The sequence below is a fragment of the Meriones unguiculatus genome, chromosome 12 (genome assembly GCF_030254825.1).
Source record: "Meriones unguiculatus strain TT.TT164.6M chromosome 12, Bangor_MerUng_6.1, whole genome shotgun sequence".
NCBI classification, from domain to species: Eukaryota; Metazoa; Chordata; class Mammalia; order Rodentia; family Muridae; genus Meriones; species Meriones unguiculatus.
In genome coordinates, this window is record NC_083360.1 from 76,963,233 (window position 1) to 76,985,046 (window position 21,814).

Here is a 21,814-nt window from a genome sequence, read left to right on the forward strand (position 1 = left end):
GAAGGAAGCAGGCAGGAAGATGAAGACTAAAAAGAGAACTTTCAAAAACATCTGTGTTTTATGTATTTACTTTTTATTGATACACTTACATCATGCTGTAATCCCAGATACTTGGGAGTTGGCAGGGGGCGGGTATTGCTTGAGCCACATGAAAGAGAGCCCTGTTCTCAAACAAATAACCAATGTCTATTGTGTTTATATATGAAGCACAACGCAATGTTTTAAGAAATATAGTCAGCATATTGAGTGGTTGCAATTTTCTATACCGGTCTGTAACTTGAGATGTTTCCTTGATGAGGGCCATCACTGCACTTTTCTGTGGGTATAAGGACACGTGTTAATAGATTGTAAGGGATTCTGCTGGGTGAGTAAATTAGTGATTGTAGATTCTCCTTCAATAACCATGACTACACTCACACCGATTAGTTAACTAGGTTTTCAATGCCAGGCATGGTTTCCTTCTTGTTAAATGAATCTCAAATCCAACTAGGGGGTAGTTGGTTACCACAGAGATGTCCACCCTTAGAGTTACGATGCCATGTTGATCACTAGCATGACTCATAGATATCATAACTGGGTGGAACTCCTGAGTGCCTCTATCCTTTGGAAGCATGCATGGCACCTTCTGGTACCATGAAAGCTAGTTCTCGTGGATGGAGCATTCAGGTTAGTTCCAAATCAGGAATCTCTGGGCCCTGTTTCTGAAGTGTGTGTGGTCTTTAGCAATAGGGCCTTAACTCCCACCCTCTGGGAGGTATCCAAGGGCAACAGCAAGAGGCTGCATGTTTTGGGAGTTTCTTAGACAGCCCTGGATGACAACTCAAAAGAGGGTTTCCCATGTCTGATGATGAGTTTCGTTAGGTAGTCTTTGGTTCTTGATGGGAGTGCTGTCAGCCCAGATGAGAAAAGTTTCTTAAAACTATGTATGCATATTTATATACTGAATTTTGTGTGTTATGGATTTTTTAGGTAAATAGTTAATATCATAATTCCTGTGGCATTTGGGGGGGCACCCATATTGTTATTTACCTGCCCACCTCCTTCTCCTGTATTTACCTTCCTTCTCATTCCCTCAGGAGCACCTTCTCCCATCTGATCCATGTGTCCTGTTATTCCCCTTTACCCTCCTTCTGCCTTCTGTATCTACATCCCTCCCTCTCTCTCTCTGAGGATTTTCCCCTTTTTCTAGTTCTCAGATCCGATTGCGTGTACCCTGCTATTTCCCTCTCTATTGCTCCCCAACACCCCTATCCTGCCAACGGTGCTGCACAACCAATCAATGTGCAGAGCTGTGGAGCCCAATCCCAACAGATACAAAAACTACAAATAAACTCCCACACTTAAGGTTCAGGGAGCCCTGTGAAAGAGGGAACAGAAAATTTGGAAGAGCCAGAGGATCAGGGACTTTGCTGTGAGATTGTGTCTCTTAGTAATGCCAAAAGCTTCACCAATAAAGTCTCACCAATACGACCACCCAAACATGAGCTGAACAAGGATGATACCAATGAAGATGCCAAACTGCAGAGGAAAAAGGCCACGGGGCCTCAACCCTACACAAAGAACTATACGCAACTGAGTAAAGCTTCGGAGCAGGAAAATTGGCCCTCTCCAGGGAAGAGCACACCAATTGGTTGTCCAGTGCCAAATGGTCAGCCCTGAAAACATGCATAGAAGTAACCTTATGGAGACTCAAGAGGTTATCTTTGGGAATATGCACAGGTATATACAAATACATATGCACATTCAATAAAAGTCGATAAAAAGGAAGAAGCCATGAATCTGAAGGAGAATGGTCGCATGGGGGTGTCTAGAACAGTGGTTCTCAACAGTGGTCCTAACACTGTGACCCCTTAATACAATTCCTCAAGTTGTGGTGACCCCCAGACATAAAAGTATTTTATTGCTACTTCACAACTGTAGTTTTGCTACTGTTGTGAACCACAGTGTAAATATTTGATATACAGCATATCTGATATGGAACCCTCAAAGGGGTCATGACCCTCAGGCTGAGAACCTCTGGTCTAGGAGAAGAAAACGTAAGGGAGAAATAATGTAATTGGTTTACAATTAAAAAAAAAAACCAGTATCTACAAAGTATAAAAAGTAAAACTCAACAAAACAAGTATATCTGTGTTTTATTTCTAGATGGCTTTTGGTACCGAGTATGAATTCCATGTAAATAATTACTATATTCTGTCATTTAAGATATAATGAAAGTCTGTTTATATACAGCTGTGTGTGTGTGTGTATGAAATGTTCGGGGTTGGGAGGTTAGCTCAGCAGTGGAGAGCTTGACTACCATACGCAGGTCCTGGGTTTAAGCCCTTAGCACTCAGAGAAACAGGTAGGAAGAGAAGAGAAGACACAGAAGAGCCAAATGTCTGAGAACAGATGTGAGTGTTTGTGTGAGCACATGTGTATGTGAGTATAAGTGGTGTGAGCCTCTGTGTGGGTGTAAATCTATCTATGTGTGAGTGTGTGTTTGTGTGTGCGAATATGTATGTGAGTCTGTGGATATGTGGGTGTGTGAGTGTACATGTTTGTGAGTGTGTGTATATGTGGGTGTGGATGTGAGCCTGGGTGCGTATGTGTGTCTGTGTGTGTGTGTGTGTGTCAGATTAGCAAAATCTAATTAACTTGTACATGCCTTACCTTACATACTTACAATTTATTTGTAGTGAGAAGACTTTAGCCTATTCTTTATCTGACTTTTATTGTGAGCTATTCATGCTACTATCTCTCCTTTTCATCTTATCAAGCCTTAGTTTATCACACATACAGAGGATTTTCATGAATAAAACAAGACAGAAAAATAAATAACAGAATACATCAAAGAGGCACGAGTGTGTAAATTAGTTCTCTTTCAAATCTTGGCAGAGTAAGTATGGGAGCAGCGGGCAGTAGCTGCCCACAGGCAGGCCTGGGCACAGGAGGGAATGATTGGAAAGAACTGTATTGTCTTTAGGGATAAGAACGGCTTAATATCATATCATTATTTCTCTCTGGGTGTAGACACATCATTTGTAAATACAGCAGAAACTGTAATTATAGAAAATATCTAGCATGGTCTTTAATATTTAATTAGTCTCCCCACTGGAAATCAACCACGTAGAAAGGAAATGCTTTCTCGATAGGTTAATATTAACTGCTCAGCAACCCTGTCATCGATATTTATGGAATACTTACGCAACAAGCCTTCATGAGTTAGGAACATGTTTATCCGTCTTCTGGGAGGACTTTTCAAAGTGTCAAATTCATTTTGCAATCTGCCTCTTCATGTTGTGAAAATTTTAAATTACTGTTGATTTGAAGGCTTTTCAATGCCCTCTTTTTTTTTTTTAAATCCCTACCTGAGAAAAAAATCAGAACACATTAATCTGGTATTCTTTATGTCTGACATTTCCCAATCTTGCAAGAGGAAGAAGATAATTTTATGAAGAAAAGAAATATGATGAAGGAGAAGAAGCTAGGAAGGCAATATCATCACATGCAGTTAGACAGAAAGTAAAAACTTAAAGCCAGGAAATGCCTTATCAAGAAATAGAGAGTTGGGAGTGTGGCTTAATAAGAGAGTGCCGGCCTAGCATGTAGCACCGAGAGAGAGGAAAAGAACAAGAGAGAAGGGCAGGAGTGAGAGGAAGAGGGAGGGGAAGGAGAGGAACATGAACACTTACTGCTATTCGAAGAACGTTAGGGAAAAGGCCTTAATAGAATAGGCTTGCTCAGAGCCACGTATGTCTGGCTCTAAGGATTCTGTCTTCTGTGACTGGTGACCGTTCATCTGTCCGTTCATTCTTTCGGAATTTGTAATGAGTGTCCGCTCTGCTCACCTTGGTCCGGGCACTGAAGACGCACCAGCAAGTGTCAGATGCAATGTACTACATTAAGCACACCACATGCTACACAGACAAACACTACCAAAAATAGTAGCTGTAGGAGAGGGATAACCATGCGGACAACCTTGATGATTCAAAACCCTTCTCTTCCTAGGACCTGAAAATTCTCCTATGAGCTGATTGTTCTGAGAGTCGGTATGTGATGGCACAGGGTGTCAGCGCTAAGCCTGCTCCAGAGCTGGCTCTACCCTTCAGCTGTCCAGAGACCTCAGAGCCTCTGAGCCTCAGAGCCTCAGAGCCTCCTCTGTGAAATTAGTGCATTTGTCCTGATGAACTCTGAGCAATTTGTCAGGTTTGCTGTCTAGGATGCTTCATTTAAAATGCAAATGTTATTTTCAAACGGTGATACATGAAGCCAATGGGACTTTATTATGTATTAGTTAAATTAGTTAATTAAATTACCTAGCCTGTCACCTTGCAGAGCCCCAGAGGAAAAAAGACACGGTGGGGCTTATCTCAAAGGATGAGAGGGAGAGTTCTAGATTATCGGGGGAGGGACAGGACAGGTAATCTCTTGGCAAATAGAACGGAAAGGCACTGAGCATCCAGGAAGGTATCAGGGAGAAAGGAGCATCACCAGTGTAGTTTTAACACATTTTTCAGCCTCGCTTTCAGAAAGCTGTGCTGAGACATGGAAGGAGAGCAGAGGCCGTAGCGGCTCCAGGGGCCTTTTCAGGAAGGGCTTGAGCAGCTTAGGAACCTCTCTTGATACATTTGTGCTACCTTTGTGCAAACTACTTGTGACTGAATGATAGATTTACCTGGAATGACAGTTTTGTTAAGGAATGAGGATGAATTTCCACCGTACAGGGAGGGATAACTAACAATAAGAAACTTGGGGAAATGTCATGGAAACTTACTACTATAGAAGCTTCCTAAAATATATACCCATATGTGTAAAAAGCTTAAATAGAGGTGCCCTCTAACAGGGTGACAACGACTATCAAACAAAAAGCTTTTGTTAGATCCCCATAGCCCACCGGTACTACAGGCTATTGCATTGCTCTTGATTAATGTCTAGAACTTCATGGTAACACCCTATTGATGAAAATACCATATACTCAAATCATAGAACATGAAGTAGTTGAGTTGCTACCCACCTGGAAACTGTTCTCTCCTGGCCAGCTTCCGCAGCACTGAAAAGGTGCTACGCAGCTAGCTGGAGGAGAAAAGCAGTCATCAACTTACCCACCTGTGGATGAACCCTGAGCCTTACAGTGATCACTAATTTGGCAAGATTTTCCCATTGGTGTAATAGCACCTTAATCAACTAGTTTCCATTTGTTTCTACAACCCCCTCTGTAAGATGGAAAGCATGCCTGGTATGGTTATCAAGGCCAAGAACTTGGGTCTAGGCAAGAACCTTCTGCTCCCTTACTTCTTCACATCATCGTTTGCTCTGTTTGTGTTCTTTGAAATGGGCTCTTACCATGTAGTCCTGGCTGGCCTGGAACTCACTACGTAAGCAGGTTTGGCCTTGAGTCACAAAGATCCAGATCAAAGGCACGTGTCACCACACCCACTGTGGTCCTTGTGTTTATGCACAGCACATCTCTCAATCCTCATCACAGAAGCTTCTTTTTGCGGGAGATGGCAACTAAAAGAGACCAACATCTGTAGTGAGTAGAGAATAAGAGACAGTGGAGCACTTAGCCCTGAATGGGACATCTCTATCCCACATTCCTATCACACACATTCTGTCCCCAAGGCTCAGAGATCACCATAGAAGAAAGGAAGAAAAACTATAAACATCAGGCGTGGCGTAACTTCCTCAAAGAGGTGGGTTTGGGACACAGTAATACAGTTGAGCATAGGAGTTCACAGTGGTTGGGACAGTTTGCACAAGACAAGATCAAGACAGTCAAAATTGCTGTCTGAAGAAGGAGTCTGTCAAGAAGTCCCACTCCGAGCTGAGGAGCAATTGGCGACTGAGAGCTGCTGGGAGAGACAGTGTGCCAGAGAAAGTCAGTCTTCTTTAATGGTGCATCCCCTAACGGATGAGCTATAATCCAGAGGACGGTCCAGACCCAGGAGTGCACAGGTGTACAAATTGTACTGAATGGGTTACTTTTTAAAGGACATGAAATTGGAGAATAAGGGAGTAGGGGGTGATCTTGGAGGAGCTAGAGGGAGAACTTGGTGGGGAGTGGGGGTCTGTAAATACGGTCAAAAGACAGTCCATGAAATGCTCAAAGAACGAGAATGTCTCAGACAGAAATTGCCTCACAGGCCGAGCTCACTGAGGCGGTTCGTCAGAGGAAGCTTCCACCTCACAGGTGTGTCAAGGCTTGAAGACTGGGTTAGCTAGCACAAGTCAATCCTTGTCGACTTGACCCACAAATGTATCGCTGTTTTGCACTGTTACACCGTAGCCTTCCCTGTCCCGTTTGTCTCCGAGGTCTCATGTTAACACTAGCACTGCATTACAAAACAGTCTGGTTGTTTAAAAAATCTCAGTCTTTAAAAAGTCCACGTTCTCTTTAAAAGTCAGGTGTCTTTTAAATGTGGGTTCCTGGAAAATAATTAAAAAAAAAAAAAGAACCATGTAAATTCTTGATTACTTCAAAAAGGAAGAGCCGGGGTATGGTTAGTAGGAAGTCAAAGCAAAACTGAACCTCTCACAGTGTCAATCAAACTCTGCAGCTCAGTGTCCAGCCAGGAGGACTCATGACCTTGCAGCTACGAAGGGCTCAGCCAGGTCCGTGCCTCTAGTCCCGCCGTCCCCAGCACTCAACGCTTGTCTTGTGGGTTTAGCCGGCTCTAGCACACCTGCCGCTGTCCTGGCGCATCCAGTATCCTGGGTCTCCACTGCGGCGGAGGCTGCGCCTTCACCGAGGGCCTCTCTTCCAACCCCCGCCGCACAGTGCTGCATCGCAGCGGCCCCCACGCCTACTCCATTCCTTCAAAACCGGTACCCTGAGGGACACATACACATTGCCGAGCTCAGCTTGCAGCTTGAGAGGCAGCACTGGCCCCCCTGGACCACAGCCTCTGTTGGCTGACCCTGGGGAAATAACTCCGAGAACATTTGCCTCCACGACGTTGAGCTCTTGTCAATCACAGCTAACTTTTGAGCCCCGGCTAGCCAGCACCTATTATCCCAGTAAAGCAAAGGTTTCTTTCCCACAGATTCTTAATCCAAAGTATCTCACAAACAGGACTGATAGAGGCTTTACCTCCCTTTGAAATTTCACAACACTGGCCCCCATCGTACACATTTGTCTCAGCATTCGTATCTTCTAAGCAACCACAGAAGAGCTCACTAAGCTGTGAGTAGCCAGTGGCTTTCCCAGGCCGAAACTCCAAATTCTTCCACAGTCCTCCACAAAACACCACAGCCGTTTCTGTCACAGCAATATTCCACTGTCTGGTACTAACTTTGTTCTAATCTGCTTCTCTGTTGCCAAAATAAAACATTGATCAAAAGCAAGTTGTGGAGGAAAGAGTTTCTTTCATCTTACAGTCTATTCCTGAGAGAAGCCACCAGGGCAGGAACTCAAGGCAGCAACCTTGAGATCAGGAACTGGAATCAGGAACTGAAGCAGAGATGATGGCTTGCTCAGCTTTCTTCCTTACACAGTACAAGGCCACTGGCCCAGGGACAGCAATGCCCATAGTAAGCTGAGCCCTCAGACATCAATTGGCAAAGGCTCCCTCTTCACCAGTGACTTTAGGTTTGTGTCAAGTTGAGAACTGGAGCTAGCTATAGCACCTGCTAGCAAAGCAAACACTTAGCTCCTCAATATTTCCGGATAACAGTTATTCTCGACTCCTCGGAGAGCCTAAAGGGTTAAAAATGACATCACCCAGGCTTTTAGGCTGCTAGCATTTTATATGTAAATCAGGTTCTGTCGATTGATGCATTTGCAAAAGTTTTGAATATAAAACAGGTTGCTGTCTTTTTTGCAGTTCTACTAACGAGCAAGCTCACGAAAACATACGTGTTCCAAGTCGCTTCAGGGCATTGATGACCAGGCTCAGTGAACAGTTAACACCTCTGTGGGTGTCAAGAAAATTTCAGTAGTGATAGAGGAAGTGGCTTCCTAACCCAGGTACCTTATCTCTAAATAGGATCTATGATGATGAGCATTAAATTTAATAGTTCCATTTGTGGTTTCCTGATTCATGTTACTCTAGCATTTTCAAATATTTTTTAAAGCACCTCATTTCCTGTATGTGATCCTTTCGTGCTTAAAATACCCACAGTGTTTTCCCTCTTATACTGAGCTGTGACTAATACAGATTTCAAAAGTTGAAGTAATTATAGACAGCAGGCTCCTAACAATAGGAACGAGAGAGTAGTTACATGACTTTGTTGGCCTGAAGGTGATGTGTGTTCTTTCTCAGGTATTTACATGACCACCGTGAAGCAGAGTTGCTATGGTGACCTACAGAATGCCTAAGTGTGTAATCACAGCAATGAAATAAGCAGAAGAGGGCTAGGTTACAGTAATAACAATGAGAGTCAGAATCTTCACCTGACCGTCCAATCACTGCTCCCTCCTGCCCCAGCTGCACTTGGCACTGGGGGGTTGCTAAAAGGTATAGGAACTAGAAGGTTGTTTAAGGATTAGGACTCACCAGTGGTTCTACTAACAGTGTCTGTGGCGAAGATCCTGGTGGTTTAGCTGCCTTCGAGTTACCCAGTCTCCTGTAGGTAATCCTAACAAACTCATTCATTCACTAAACTGGACTTGGATGGGAATCTTTTCTTTCATCTGTTGGTGCCCACTCTGTTTGGGGTAAGTAGGCATTTCTTTACATCTCCCCAGGAAAAGTCACATGTGTGAAGGCATGGATAATTCAATTCTTCTTGAAGAGCAAAACAACAAGTCAGTTCAGGGCACAGTGACAAAAATAGTTACCTAAACCATCACATTTTTAGTGGGGCTACAAAGTAGCACCATAATCATCTAATGTGCCATTTAACTGTGTATCTAAAAAATACCTTGGTGGATCAGTGTAGTAGGAATAAGGTAAACAGAGACTACGGTGCTGTGGGAAAGTTCTGAAGCAATTGAGAGCTCAAGAAAGCAGTTACAAGGTTAGGCTTAAGTTCTATGCTCTTAAGTTCTATGCTCAGCAGCTAACCTGTAGCTGCTGAAAGGACAGCTATGAATAATATGCAACTAAATAATAAACTTACTTAAAATCCTTTGATATTTGTTTGCTTCCTTGCTTTTTTGTTTGTAACTAGATTGTGTGACTCTTGAGTGTGATCTTTGCGGGGAACAACCTCAATTCACCATGTCAAAAGGTTGGACAAACCGAGGCTGGCCAGGCTTAGGTTGGGCAGGCAGGCTAAAGAGAATCAGAGACTTGGACAGTTGTTTAACTGCCACCTGACAAGCTCTAAAATCTCTTAAGCCAAAAGCACGCTTCCAAAAGTGAAATGTCAAGCCTGAGTTTTGAATTCAAATTCAATTGAATTCAGAGTCTTGCCTGGTCATCTCTGTTTAAGTTAGACTTTGCTCAGAAAAGGGTGAAATCCTGACATCTAAAATGATCATATTTTGGTAAATTCAGGTAGCTCCCAGCATCCCCAGGCTTCTCTCACTAGCCAAAGCAGCTCCTCCTCCCCATCCGATAAGCCGATTCTGCCTTGTATGGGGAATCTTCTGTGACCGTCCTTCCAGAGATGCTAGGAATCCTCACGTTCCACCCTGTAGCTCAGCACCAGCCCTGACACCCAGCAACACACTAATGCAAGTACTCTCTGGCCCCTCTTCCGGTTCCCAGGCCTCCACCCAGCAGCACCACATCTGTGAGTGGGAACTATGTTTACAATGAGCTTTAATCATCTTGTCTCTTGCCCTATGAATCACATCAGTCATGTCCCAAAGAGAAAAGAGTGTTCTCTCTTTTTAAATTTAATTTCCTAAAATTCCTGGTTATTTACATATGCAGAGAAACTGAAAATACGCGTCATAATAGAGTTCTATTGAAGGAAGGGTAACCAAAGAAAAAGCAATCATGCACATAGATGCATTCACTGTAGATTTTTACTACAACACTCTAAATCAAGAGCATGTATCTGTTTTCTTAGTTCATCAGCTGAAATTTAGCTGGAACATAATGTAAAATTTTAAAGTTCAAAGCCTTAAAGAAATAATATTGTTAAAATAGAGGTAGTCCACATAAGTTGATCACCATTGAACATGCAAAAGGACTCAAAGAATTCTCCCTCCACTAAGACATAGAGAAGTGCATCTATGCTTTAACCACATGAACCCCTTAAACAAGAGGTAGGTATACTTTCTTGGTAGGAGGTACAATGCCATAATGGCCATTGTACCACCATAATGTTGGATTGTAACATCACAAAAATGCTTTGTGCTAGATGAATACAATAGGGCTTTTTGACAGCACAAAGAAACATTGTGCCATCATGATGCTCAATGATTTGACAATGCTACCTTGTGACAGCACAATGCTTCATTGTGACTACAGATCTTCACTGTACCATTACAATGATAATCTCTGCCATCACAGTTGTGCTCTGTGATATCACAATGCCCTATTGTATCATCATAATGCCACATTGTGGTATAATGATGATCCAATGTGACATTATAATGACTCATTGTACCATCACAAAGCTACATTACAATGCAACATTGTCATCATCACATTGGTCCATTGTGTCACCATGGATGATATAACAACACTATGTCGTCACATTGTTCTTTTGTGACATCATAATGATTCATTGTGATATCATAATCCAATGTGTTATTACAGAGCTCTACTGTGACATCACAATGATCTATTACGCCAACACAAAGCCACGCTGCAGCACCATAATGATCCAATGTGTCTTTGCAATGCTTCCAAAGCTCCACTGTGAGGTTACAATGACTCATTGTGTCATAACAAAGCTCCATTATTCTATCCGAGTGCAACACTGTTTCATCATCACATTGTGTCTTTGTGACATCAGAATGATCCATGGCATTATAACAATGATACCTTGTGAAATAAACAAAGATCTGGATAGAGGATACAGGAACCCCACAAGGAGACCAACAAAGCCAAAAAAGCTGAACCCAGGGGGACTGCAGAGACGGATGCATCAACCAAAGACCATGCACAGAGAGGGCCTAGACCTCATGTTCAGATATCGCCCATGAACAGCTCAGTCTTCATGTGGATCCCCTAATAAGGGTCTCTGACATGAACTCGGTTGCCTGCTCCTTGAGGATCCAGGAAATCCTGATAGAACCTGATAGGCTAGGGTCAGACAGTAGGGGAGGAGGACTCTCCCTATCAGTGGTCTAGGGGAGTGGGATAGAGGAGGAAAGGGAGGGTCTACAACCAGGATCAAAGTGAATAAATTGTAAATAATAATAATAACAAAAAACAAAGATCCACTATGCCATCACAATGCCATCTTGTATCAACATAATCCTCCTTTGTGACCTTATAATTCCCATTGTGTTATCAAAATACACTTTGAGATATGACAGTGTTCCATTGTGCCATTACAATGATGTATTTTAATGCCGCAAGGCAGCATTATAATAACAATATAATGACCCACTGTGCCATCACAAAGCTACATTGTGCAGTCACAAAGCCAAACTGTGACAGTACAGCACTCTATTTTACCATCACAATGATGGATTTTGACATCACAGACTCTGTTGTGGCATCACAGTGCTGCATTGTGACATCATGTTGCTCATTGCTTTAGCACAGTGCTGAACTTTGACGTCACAGAAGTAAATATTAAAATCACAAAGATCCACTGCACCAGAATAATGCTTCATTGTGACATCAACTACTTCTTTGTGCCATCAAAATTCTGGATTCTCACATCCAAAACAACAATATTGAATTTGATTTTGCTGCTATTGTAATAAGCTCCCAGAGTTCAGTGGTGAAGATGGGACCTTTAAGTGTCATTATCCAGAGGATTACTGTGAACTTCTTCCTTGTCTCCTTAAAAATCCACAGCCATTTTGTAAGCTTAATGTACGTTGGAGTAAAAGAAAGTTCTAGTGTTTGGGGTACTTCTGGACAGTGATACTCAGCTCCTTAGAAGCATAAAAATCAATTCAACTATAATCCATTAATAAGATTAAAGACTTGAGAGGGTCAAATAATATATGAAGTCCTGGTTAGAATCCCTTTTGCAACAGACGAAGAAAGTTAACCAACTCATTCAGTGGATATTTTCCAAGTACTAAACAAAAAGCTGAAATAACATTTTGGCAGTTGGTAGAATCACCACAATGAGGTGGTTCAAGCAAGGAGGAGCATACCCAGATGACCCCTGGCTGAAAAATGACCCTGTCCACTTCCACACAGCACAGACGAAGGGAGAGACACCCCGAGGTCCAAGAGTCACTAAGATGAGCAAATAAGTGGCAGAGAAAGAGAAAGAGAAGCAGCATGGTGTGTGCACAAGGAAGTAGGGTATAACTGGAGATGTGAGGGCAGTGAGGAACAGCCTGATGTGAGTGGCCTGTGCTGTCACCCGAAGCCACGGTGGGTCCTGGCCCATGCTGCCCCTGAGGAATATGCCTGGGTTCATGCCTCCGCAGCAGCAGGAGTCTGTGCCCAAGTCTGCAGCCCACTGGTGTAAGCTGCCACCAAGGCTCATATTGGATGTCCAAGGGCTGTTGCAAAGCTGGCCCTGCCCCTCACCAGCTATAGCACTCGGGAGAGCTGGCCCCACCCCTTGCCTGAGCAACATGGGACAGCTGGCCCCAAGGGTGTGAGAGTGGGAGAGCCTGTTCCTTGCTGAGGAAGTGCTGGAGAGCTGGTCCCAGAGGTGTGGGTGTGGGAGAGCTGGCCCCAGAGGCTTGGGTGTGGGAGAGCTGGCCCCAGAGGGCCTGAGCACAGAAGAACTGGCGAGCTGCCCAGATCTAGGACTTTGAGTTGGCCCACCCCAATATCTACCCCATCTATGAACTGCAGCACTGTATGGAGGGGTCAGTTCTGCAGAACCAAAGCTTCAGGATCTCCACAACACAGGACAACAACAGGTATCTGGCAGGAGTCCCAGTGAGGGTCCAGTATTGATAGTATAGCAGAAGCCAGAGGCCTCGAACGTTTTCAAATAAAGCAAAGGGTATACTGGGTAACACAGTGCAGCTTCCACCATGAGAGATGTGTTTGTTTTGTGGGAAGGTTGCAAGGGTGGAGAACAGAAATGGAGGGATGAGTGGGACTGGGGTACATGATGTGAAATTCAAGAGAACCAATAAAAAGTTTTTTTTTTAAAGTCACCACATTGATTCTATCATTGTGAAGAAAAGAACAAGGGTAGAAAGCCAAATAATGAGTCAAAAACTTAATCACAACCCGAAGGGATACACACAGCACCATCCTCAAAGATGCAAAAGGAGATGGTCCTCAGTGTGGCTCTGGTTCTTTCTGACTCAACCCATACTAAAAGTTATGTGAGACCAAGTTCATCCAATATTTGCAACAAAAGTAGCAGCAAGGTATCCCTGCAAACCCCCAAATGCAGGTTGATGCAGGGGAGGGGAACATCCGTAGCGACAAGATCTATATATTCTGTGCTAGAGAAGTAAGAGGAAGCAATGATGAAGCTAGAGCACTTAAACTCCTTCACCGTGCGGGTTTTTCCCGCTAGGGGCTGGATCGGAAGTGAACCATGAAAGGCTCATTCATGCCTTGAAGATTTGATCCAGCTGGTAGTGCTATTGAGGTGGGCTTGGATCATCAGGTCAATAACTCACCAATAGAGTAGCTGAGTTTATAGCTAAAGGGAGCCATTGGGAGAAAGTAGGTCCCTGGGGCATCTTCACAGGTTGTTTCTTGCCCCTGCTATCTTTCCTTGCTCCCTCTATCACTCCTTTCTGGCCTCCATGCAGTAGCACCATCTTCTATCAGATGCTCCTGTTGCTAGGATGTTTGGTCTCCTCACCATGGAGCTGTTCAGCCATGGACAAGGACTTTTCAAAACTGTGGGCCGACATTAACCATTCTTTCTATAAACAACCGGTGTCATTGTCACAGCAATGAAAACTGACAAGCGCGCTAACTAAAAGTGCAACAGGCCACTGTGGAAATAGCTTCAGACAGTTGTTGTTGTTGTTGTTAATGAAAATAAGCTTTAATCTAGCAAGCAATAAATACAAAGATGCAACAGTTTCAGTCTTTTTCTGGATGTTGTGCTCTGCTCACAGTAAACATGGAGTAGTGGCTGGGTGCAAGAGGCCAAGAGTGAGGCCCGCGAGGGGCTGAAGTAGTCCTCCTGGGTGCTTAAAACAGACACAACAGGACTTACTTCTGGGACAAAACTCCACAGGATAAAATTCTGGAAGTGAGGTAAGAGTAGTGGGACAGAAGCATCAGAGGTAAAAGAAAAGCAAGGTTCATATCAAAGTATAGGAGAGGAACTGAGCCAGGCCATCTCGGGAAGTGGGCCACCGTGTTAATTAACCCTGATGGATGGGAAGAGGAAAAGAGCTCTTTAAAGTGGGAGACTCAAGCCTCACTTTAAAAGTTCAACTAAACCAAATTTAAATGAAAATGGTAATAAACAAAGAAAGTACCAAGATTAATTCCAATATAAAATCACCATTAAAGGAAGAAGAAGAAGAGAAAAAAAAGGGATGAAAGGAGGTCACAACAGACAATGAAGGTGTAGACTTAAGGCAAATCGAATGGCTCTCATGTCAGCTCTAATAGGCTGTTCTCATTTCAACACCTTGCTATGATAAAGCATTCTGACCAAAAGCAACTTAAGGTGGTAAAGCGTTTATTTGGCCAACACTTCCAGGACATAATCCTTCACTAAGGAAAACGGGAACTCAGGCAAGTACTTGAAGCAAGGAACCATGAAGAAACTGTGCCTCCCGCCTTGTTTTCCGGCTCATACTTAGCTCATACTTGCCTACCAAGAATACCACCTAGACAGAGTAATCTGGGTCCTCTTATATTAGTTGAGGCTTTCCTGATGGTCCCCGCTGATTGGAAGGGAATGAGGGAGGGGCTACAGCTGGGATACAAGGTAAATAACCTATGATTAATATAAAATAATAAAAATTATTATATATAATTAAAATATAATTATATATAATATATGTTATAATATACAATATATATTATATATAATTAAAAGATATATTATATATATAATTAAAATATATATAGGTATCACTGGAAGTGGACTTTGATGTTTCAAAAGCCCACACCATTCCCCATTGTTTCTATCTGCCTCTTGCTTGTGTACCAGATGTGAGATCTTAGCTACTTCTTGAGCACCAGGCCTGCCTGCCTCCATGCTCCCTGTCATGATAGTCATGGGCTCAGCCTTTGAAACTGTAAGCCTCAATAAACCCTTTCTTCTAGAAGTTGTCATGGTCATAGTGTCTTATCACATCAATAAAAAAGTAACTAAGACAGTGGCACATGCCTTCAATCCCAGAATTTTGGAGGTAGAAATGGGCATACCTCTCTGAGTTAAAGGCCAGCCTGATCTACAGAGAGAGTTCCAAGCCAGCCAAGGTACCATAGTGAGACCCTGTCTCAAAAAGTAATTAATAACTAAGTAAAAATAATGATAATCATAATAAGAAAAAAAAAATAAAAGGAAATAAATGCAGTAAAATGTTAACATTTGGAGAGTAAAGAGAACTAAAACTTTTGTAAGCAAGAAGTGAATAAAAAAATCAGAGGGGAAAAAAGGACAAATATTGAAGTCAGGCAAAGGAAGTCCAAGATATGTATAATAGCAAACTCTAAAGAACCCTGAAGTAGGTGAATAGACAGAACATAAAATATTTTGAGATAAAAATAACAGTATTTGAAATTACATGCGGCTTAAGTAAAGATATTCAAAGTAGCTGTACACATAGAAGATACTGTGTTTCTTTCATAATAAATGTTTCCTGCTGTAATGATTAATGTAGCGTCTGCCTCCTGACTGGATACCAATTGATACATAACTCAGTTGTCTTGGACAACAAATCCTCAAAGGCCTTGGAAATTAGATTTGGAGATTGATTTAATATTCATGAACTAGAACAAAGTGCTAACCTATCTACCAAAGAAAACTTGGAACCTCAGAAATCCATGTCAGGCAATGGAATTCACAGTTACTGAGGTTATCTTCTGTAGTTATTGTGCTGAAGTGTCTGCAGAAGCACTAAGACATGTTCTAGAAAAGACTAGAGAGAAAAAACTCTTCAGGCACCAAGGAAACAGTACATAGGATAATAATGCGGAAAGTCATAACGCCAGATATTTCAGTAGCAATATTTTATGTCAAAAGAAAATGAAGTACCATACTTAAAATTCTCAAAAAGATTTATATACAACACAATAGATCTATAAATACCAAAAAGTTAAAACATGTAATTCCCACGAGCCCTTTCTAAGAAAGCTTTGAGTACTAAGATGGCCGCTGTGCTAGCCTAGCCATATGTGGCCTTAAAGATTTTAATTGTAATGAATTAACTGTAGTAAAATTTAAAAGCTCACCACCTCAACCAGACTAGATACACATCAAGTATTCAGGAGCTATGTGTGACTAATAACCATCATACAGAACAGTATAAACACAAAACATTTTGTCATCAGGGAAAATTCTTTGAGGTATCATGGTCTTACAGAATGAGAGCACCAAAGTGACCAAGTAGCCACAAACCCAGGAGTGGTGGTTAGTATTAAATGCATACTTCAGTGAGTAATAAAGGCCAAAGGGGGTGGGGGCTGAAAAGTAGAGCTAGCGGTATGGAATGCTCATATAATCTTACAATTTAGACATAGCAAAGCCATTAGCAAAGAGGAAACTGGAAATAGTACGCACGGTATTAACACTGCTACTCTGAGACTGTAATGTGTATTATAATGTATTACAAAACATATACAGTTCTGGAATACGCCAGTTCTGCCGTGTCCTTAACAATCAGGGTTCTTGGTATGGAAGACAGCATAAGATAACCAAAGGAGAAAAGAACAAGACCCTTGAGCCTGAACTGGAAAGCAAAGATGACCACACACACCTGCAATCTCAGCCCTCAGGAAGTGGAGGCAGGGGGATTTTGTGTTCCGGGCTATCCTGATGCTATCAAGGCACTGTAAGAGAGCTTGCCTTGGCAGGTCAATGTCTCTGAGGAGAACTGAGTTGGTGCAGGGGATGCTTTGAAGTAAAGAATTTGACTGGTGAAAGATCCAACATGGTGGGTGGGTGACAGATAGGCATCAAAAGAGATAGGTGCTGACCACAAATGCCTTGTCTAGTACCAAAGTAAATCAGGAAATGTTTGAAAACAGAACAGAAAAAAAAAGCCAGCATCTACCCTGGAGGGATTGGCATGGTGTGAAAAACTCCCCATTCCCAATAAAAGGGAGTCCAGAGCCATGCTTAAGATAGTCTCAGAAAAGTGGCATTATACTATCAGTTACAGACATTTTAAAGAAGGGAAGAAAAAGGCCCCTGCTTTTAATAGGCGGCTTGACAACCCCATACCCTCTGTTAACAGCTCTGACTCTCCAGAGACTCAGGCCAGTTGTCACGGCACTATATGCTGAAACTGAGCCTTCAGAGTCTGTGGACTGCAAGGAAAAACTCTGAATCAAAACTATACAGTGTTTTGATGGGTTGTGGTTTTCTGTAATGGTCTCCATCTGTCCCAGAGAGAAGTTCCCTGGAGGAGGGGTGAGAACTAAACTTTCATAATGGATCAAACTGCAGAGTTGTGGATCCTGGTTCCAATGGATATGTCTACAACACAATTCATTGCTGAAGAAGAAGAAAGCTTGCAGGAACCAGAGGAACAGGGAGTTTGCTGTGAAACCATGTCTCCTGGGAATGTCAGTCAAGCAATACCTATGAAGACTCATCAACATGCATATATATATATATATATATATGTACATGTATATATATATATATATATATATATACTGAACAAGGATGGTACCAATAGACATGCTAATGTGAACAGGGAAAAGCACACAAGGCCTCAACCTTAAACTATTTACTGCTCTTAAAGCAGCAGATCCTGGGGAAATGGAACCTAAAAATGAGGCAGAGTAAAGCCTCATGCAATAGCCAACTTTATTCAGAGCATCAGACAATTTATACTCTGAGGGTTAAGAGGAAACACATGAGCAAAGTGTACAATCAAAAAGACAAGCCACATGTGGCAAAAGCATGTTTTTCCATAGAGGCATTTAAATAAATAACAATAGCCAGTTCTGATGAATAATCTAAAGTAAACTCACTCCTGTCCACTGCACTTGAGAGAAACACAAAAGCACATTTCAAGAACAATTTCATAGTTTTTAAGAAACTGAGCTCACAAGACTCCTGTCGTTTTCTTACAAGCACTCAGAATTCATCTCACACAACTGCATTTTTGTGTTCCGACACTAGGCATAGAATTACAAGCAACTAAAGAATGTTAAAAGCAGAAGTCATCTTCCCCAGGCAAGAGCACACCAACTGATTGTCCAATAGCAAATGGTCAGCCCAGAAAATATTCTCATACAAGTAGCACTGTACAGACAGAGCAGGTTGTATTTAATATTTACACACACATATAACAACAGTTAAAGAAAAAGATGTCATGTGTCACTGGGTGTGAGCTTTGAGTTTCAAAAGCCCATAACAAGCCCAGTGTGTGTGTGTGTGTGTGTGTGTGTGTGTGTGTGTGTGTGTGTGTCTGTCTGTCTGTCTGTCTGTCTGTCTGTCTATCTGTCTGTCTGTCTTTGTGTCTCTGTGTGTGTTTGCTGGGTTGGCTTGGTCAGTTTGGGTTTCTTTGTTTATGGCCCTAGCTGGTCTGGAACTCTGTATGTAGACCAGGCTGGCCTCCAAACTCACAGAGATCCACCTGCCTCTGCCTCCTGTTAGGGTTAAGGTAAAGGTTAGGGTTAGGGTTAGAATGTTTAAAAATAGGAGGCACTAGAAGAGTATCTTTCAAGCTCTGAAAGGCAATGGTTACCAATTCAGGCTATTCCATCCAGCAAAAAAAAAAAAAAAAAAAAAAAAAAAAAAAAAGATCCTTTGTAATTGAAGGAAAAAGAAAAACCATGATAAAGACATCCCGAAGGAATTTATGACCACTAACCTAGCCCTATAGAAGTGAGTTGGAGAGATGGCTCAGTGGTTGAGAGCACTGGCCGCTCTTCCAGAGGGCTGGGTTCAATTCCCAGCATCCACATGTGGGCTCACAATTGTCTGTAACTCCAGTCCCAGGGCAACCAATACCCTCTTGTGGACTCCCAGAGCACCAGAAATGTACATGGCACACAGACACACATGCATGCAAAACACCCGTGCACAAAAATAGATAGATAGATAGATAGATAGATAGATAGATAGATAGATAGATGATAGATAGATAGATGATAGATAGATACATAGATAGATGATAGATAGATAGATAGATAGATAGATAGATAGATAGATAGATAGATAGATAGATAGGTGGATAGATAGATAGATGGCTAGCTGGAGAGAAAGAGAGAGAGATAGTACTGAAAGGAATATTTCAGACCAAAACAAGGTTAAACCCATCTATGAAGCTACTCTAAAGAATAAACTACACTAAAGCAGTATTTAAGAAAATGAGGAATAGGAAATTATTAATTACTACAAAATCAATAAAATAAAAGGAATTAATACACACTTTTCAACAACAATTATGAGTATTAATGGTTTCAATTTCCCAATCAAAAGAAACACACTCGCAAGTTGGGTTAAAAGAAGGATCTGTCAATTTCTTGTGTCTAAGTAATGATCCTCATGATGAAGAACAGGCATAATAGCTGAAAGAATGGGGAAAGACTATTTCAAGTAGATGGAAACTTTAAAACAAATATATGTCACTGTTCTAGCATGTGACAAAGTAGACTTCTGCAAAAGTTGATCAAAGGAGATAAGCAAAGTTGTGCAGGACTGAACAAGGGAAAAGGTAATAGAAAGAGCACTGAACACAGGTGTACCCAACAAATACTACAATGCATAAAGAAACAGGTTATCCTCAACACAGTAATAGTGGGTAACCTCAATACTCTGGTCTCACAAGTAAACAGTTTATCCTGAAAAAACATAAGCAGAGAAATGCCTGAGTTACATGACACCATAGAGCAAATAGGCTTTCCAGGCTCATACAGAATATTCTATTCAGACACTACAGAATACATTCTTTGCAGCCCATGGAACTTTTCCTAAAATATATCATGAACTAGGACACAAAGAAAGTCTTGACAAATACAGGGACATTAATATAATGAACCAAGTTAACTTGCGAATGTTTTCCTCTAATATTTTGCAAAACCATGTCGACAAATTTTTGGTAAAGAGTGGGACTATTTTTCATACCTTGAAAGAGGACTTTGCGTTGATATCTATGAGATGGCTGTCTTAAATCTGTAGAGGGAAGACTAAAGGCAAATCCTTTACAATCTTGAAGACTCAGAGGAATGGGAAAGAAACAATCCTGGGAATCTGTGACTATGACATTCTCATTCCTGGGGACAGCAGATGAGGAGGGCAGCCCAGATTGAAAAGCTCCCATGTACTTTATAGTTCCAATAATTTTTCTCAAGCCTTGTAGGAGCCTCTGCTTTCCTGATGCGTTCCTTTCTTTCCTTCCTTCTCTTGTTCATTCATTCTTTCCCTCTTTTTTTTTCTTTCTTTCTTTTTAAACAAATATAGGATTCAGGGACTACTGGAGGGTTCTATATGCCTCACTTGCAAATGTTCATTAACTAAATCTGTGGCTGCTTGTATCTTTTCTGTAGACAGGGACTATTGTCCTGCTTATACGGAAGTCTCAGATTTCCAGTTAATCGGTTAGCAGCCATTAACAGTGGCCCCTAAGGAAAACATTTATCAAACCTTAACCCACAGATGTCATAGGAGGTCATCCATACACTAGTAAAACTTTCTACTAAAGTAACTGTATATGAAGAGGTAGGATCATAATTTGAAGTAGCCAGCTTAAGTTTCTTGAGGGGTTTATACATCAGGCCCTCCTATGAGGCCCTTTTCTCTGCCCAAGTTAGGATGTGGGCACTCCTGGCCACATTGGCAGCCTGTCTAACCACATTCCAATAAGAAAAAGTCTCAGCAGGCTTAGTTTCAGGTCCATGTTCTTGACGCCAAACTTGAATGACTTTTCTTAATCTGTTACAGGTTTCTAAATTTAAAGTCACTTGTTTCGGAGAACAAGGGCTAATCTTTTGTACAAACTGTAAGAAATTTTGACAAGGTACCATCCTGAACTTCAATCCCCTTCCCCCACCTCCACCCCGCTCTTTTGAGACAGCCTTGGCTGTCCTGAAACTCACTCCGTAGACCAGGCTGCCCTTGAACTTACAGAGATCCGCCTGCCTCTGCCTCCAGAGTGCTGGGATTAACGGTGTGTGCCACCATTGCTGGGCTTTAATCCCCTTTTTTCTTAAGGTGACTCTTAAGGATCTCTACACATATATATCTCTCAGAGGAGTTCGTCTTCTCCATTTTTATTTTCCCCTCCTTCTCACTCTCTTACTCAGCCTTATCTTATACCATGGGAGGGGGGGATGGCTGGAGGAGGGTCTGCCGCACCCTAGTGAGGCCCATCCTTCACGGAGACAGGGAGGGGGAAACTTACTCTATCTCCAGATCCTTTGATGGAGCGCCAGTTGCTGGGGTACAGGCCTGGGTGAGGTCAAGGCCTGGAAAAGCGGAGGCAAAAGCATAAGAGGAGGAATGAGTCAGGCTCCATGAGCAGTAGGAGTTTTACATCCTGACTGACTGGCAGTCTGGGCGGTTATTTATACAGAATTTAGTAGGCGGGGATAGATGCAGGTTGTTCCAAAACATAGATCATATCATTTTTGTCCCCAGATGTGTTTTAACTTATGCTTGGCCATAAGTTTTAGTCATCATTCATAAACTATGACAGAACAGAATTATCTTTTACCATCAATTTTCCTCATTAATT

General features: G+C 42.1%; 1 long non-coding RNA gene across 1 annotated transcript; it reads right to left on the minus strand.

The window, feature by feature from the left end:
• Positions 1 to 3,713: 3,713 nt before the first annotated feature.
• On the minus strand, positions 3,714 to 21,606 carry LOC132646754 (uncharacterized). Its single transcript, XR_009585001.1, has 3 exons — positions 21,482 to 21,606; positions 5,326 to 5,493; positions 3,714 to 3,843 (listed from the first exon to the last, which is right to left on the minus strand). It is a non-coding gene; the product is annotated as an uncharacterized LOC132646754 (long non-coding RNA).
• Positions 21,607 to 21,814: the final 208 nt, after the last annotated feature.